Below are 3,632 nucleotides of genomic sequence, written 5' to 3'. Positions count from 1 at the left end.
TTATAGAAGAGAGCTGGGGTGTTAGCCCTAATTTTATTCCAGTCACGCGGAATGAGCGATTATACAAATATTTACTGTGTTGAGGGGCATAGTCCGAAAGAGCCAACCATTGTTCAACACCTTGTTACTTCCTCCTTTCTCTCTTATTTCTACGCCACAAAAAGCACAAATCGACACTAACAGTAGACCTCAAATCAGCGAAGGCTATTTGGTTTCTAAAATCGACGTAAGTTTTATTTTAAATTTGCTATAATTATAAATGATTGACCATTACATTTGTAAGGTTTTGGAAATGGTTTTCCAAAAGGATTGTAGGCCTACATTAGAAAAAAAACCAATTATATATTTTCTGTTCAGGACACCGGCCCGATATCTATACGTTACTGCCACGCCCATACTATATTCATGGACCTATTAATAAGAAGGACCATGGACTCTTACTTTTTACGAATCGGAATATTAAAGTATCGGTTCATATACGTGAACAGCAGGGATAGCTGGCGTTAAATAAGTGGAAGAGGGTAGTGGTGGCTCCAGCGAGGTGGGTGTGCAGTGTGGTCCCGACAGGGAGCGGTCATCAATCCTCGGGGCTCAACACAATTCTTCGACAGACTGAACTTATTAGGATAGGAGACACTTTCTTTAAATAAATTTCAAATCTCTAAAATGTCGAAGCTTCCAGGAGCCTCGCCCCTGACCAGTGACCTCCTCCAATGGCTTTTCTGGTCGTCCCCCAGGCCCCGGTCAATTACACTCTCATTGTTGTCATCGTACTCCCGTCTGTCATTTCCTTGCGCCACCATTGGGAGAGGGGAAAGATTTCTGTGCGTGGTCTTAATTCGGAGTGGCTGATCAAATGGATTGAATTATTGTTAGTCTGTTCATACAGGATTCATATTTCGATCGACAATAAGTTGTATATTTTATTATTCTAATTTTTGGTAATGATAAATGTATTATTTCTCATGCTTTTGTGCCTTTGTATAGATCGGACGTTTCTCTTGTAAAATGAAACACAAATAAATCATAAATTATATGTTAATATAGCTTAATGAATCTATACTACACCTTATTCACAGCGATCTCACTCATCTATACGTCACAACTGTATACGAAAGTAACGAAGCATTCTGGTGAACATGGAGTATTTACCTAGGGAACAGTGAGTACGCTTCTGTATTATGATAATTTGATAAATTAAGATAAACAATTAATGAGAGAATAATTTCAAAAGGATGACAATTTACGTTGAATAATGGCTGTGATAGAGATGGTGCTGATGATAATGATGACGACGATGATAATGTTGATAATGATAATTAACATTCATGAGAAACCTGGTTCATTTTAACTAAATTAAGGTATAATAAACAATGTCATGTGGAAGCAAACAAACAATTTATTGATAAACATTGCTTGATTGTTATGTCACAGAAACAAATTAGTACAGGCTATAGTGAGAAATGACTGGCCAGCAGTAAGAAACATCCTGGAAAATGAACCGCACCTTAATGAAAATGTGGATGATGTAAGTACTCAGTTGCTACTAAATCTATGATCCACTCCAGATGTGATTTTTAGTAAATTATTAATAAAATATTATATACTATTACCTCGGGCTAACGAATTTCACAAATATATTCCCATAATGTATTTTGCTTTTTATGTGCTTTTTATTTAAAACAAAAAACAAAAAACAAAAAAAACACATCACTGCAACTAAGAATGAGGTAAATAGTCAGTTGCTACTAATTTTAGAAGCCAAATTCTTTAAAAAATATTAGAAAATTATTTTATTCTATGTATTCATAAAAAAAAAAGATACAAGATAAACACGTACATAACTTTTAATACGACTTATATCAATGGGTAATACACTGCTTTTTGTTTAATTGTAAATAAAATATAATAATTATTTGCAAAGGATTGCTATAAGCAAACTTAGGCCCTACGTAAATCAATCTTATTAGAGGGGTTTGAACTTATATATATATACTTTTTTTTATGCATAATGTGGTAATTATATAATTTGTTTAATGATATATCGTGTTGGTTGAATTAAATTGGTCTCACTCTTCATTTCAAATATGCAAACGTAAATAATTACCAACGAAACGAACAAATATTTTCCCACAATACTTTTTGCTTTTTTTTTTTAACAGAACAATCTCATATATTTAAAATGCACCATGCTGAATTAAGTCACATTGTCATTCTTGTTAAGTACAAACCGTGTGACCAATGTTTATTTTATTTATATTAAGCCTACAAATTAATTAGTTGATAAACTTCCGCGGAGATTATACCTGATAACTACAAAAACGAGTCTAGCGCCCTCTGTAGTTCAACAATATGTATTATGTACTTGCACTTTTACAATATCGATGACATTCAATATAATACTATTCACTTCGCCTTAATACAAAAACAGTATACAAAGTAATTCAATGGGGCACTACCGTATGCGTCCATAAAATGGAATACAGGATAAAAACGTACATCATTTTTAATATAACTAATGTCAGTGGGTAATACACATGCTTTTCGTTAAATTGTAAATAAAATAATAATAATAATAATAATAATAATAATAATAATTGGCGACGAATGGTTATAAGTAAACTTTGGCCCTACGCAAATCAATCTTTATTAGAGGGGTTTGAATTTTTATATATTTATTTAATGTATAATTTGTTAATTTCATAAGCTTTTTTTAATGATATATCGTATTGAATGCTTTAGGTTTCCTAACACAATAAACTTCGTCTCGAGTGCCTCTTAATATAATGTAGGTTAATTTCATATAGCTGTTTGGTAATATAAACTGGATGTGTGACAATTAGTTACTGTATTTAAACATAACATGTGATCAAATAACTCTTAATACTATTTTTTAATACAACAAATAAATTAATAGGCTTTCAAATTATTTTAAGAATACAATACAAAAAACAAAACAAAAACAATTTCGTATATCTAAAATGCAATACTGTATCACATTTCCACTGATTTTTTTAATTCAAAAATTCAATTAATGGGCTTACATAAATTAATAAAAAATGGGTGGTCAAAAATATAATTCTTCCTGAGAAATGAAAATGATATCAATAATTAAATAATAGGCCTATGTATGTACTAAGGAATTTGGATAATATATTAACCAGAATAAATAGATACATAAGAACTTGCGACCATAAAATGAAACTCAGTATAAAAAACGTATATAATATCTATGGGTAATACACATGCTTCTCGTTAAATTGTAAATAAAATATTAATAATATTTAAAATATTTGGCGATCAATGGCTATGAATAAACTGAGGCCCTACGTAAATAATCTTTTTAGAGAGATTTGAACTTATACTTATTCAATTTATGATCAAATAATTATTAATATAATACTATTTTTTTAATTCAACAATTAATGGGCTTACATAAATTATTCAAAAACGGCTGGTCAAAAATAAAATTCTTCTTGAGAAATGAAAATGATATCAATATTGTAGTAAAAGTAATAGGCCTAGAATTTAATAATGAATTTGGATGATATATTAACCAGTATAAATAAATACATAAGAACTTCATACAATTTTAGTAAAAGTATTATAGGCATAAGAATATGGTAATATAA

At 30.3% G+C, this 3,632-nt stretch overlaps 1 long non-coding RNA gene across 1 annotated transcript; it reads left to right on the top strand.

Annotated features, from left to right (window-relative positions):
- Positions 1-26: 26 nt before the first annotated feature.
- Positions 27-1,528, top strand: LOC117101066. Its single transcript, XR_004444217.1, has 3 exons — positions 27-226; positions 1,080-1,162; positions 1,435-1,528. It is a non-coding gene; the product is annotated as an uncharacterized LOC117101066 (long non-coding RNA).
- The last annotated feature ends 2,104 nt before the right edge of the window (positions 1,529-3,632 follow it).

The sequence above is a fragment of the Anneissia japonica genome, unplaced genomic scaffold (assembly GCF_011630105.1).
Source record: "Anneissia japonica isolate Jap-2015-1 unplaced genomic scaffold, ASM1163010v1 scaffold17372_len10661_cov109, whole genome shotgun sequence".
NCBI lineage: Eukaryota > Metazoa > Echinodermata > Crinoidea > Comatulida > Comatulidae > Anneissia > Anneissia japonica.
The sequence above is the reverse complement of the archived record's forward strand: the minus strand, read 5'-3'. Positions and strand labels throughout refer to the sequence as shown.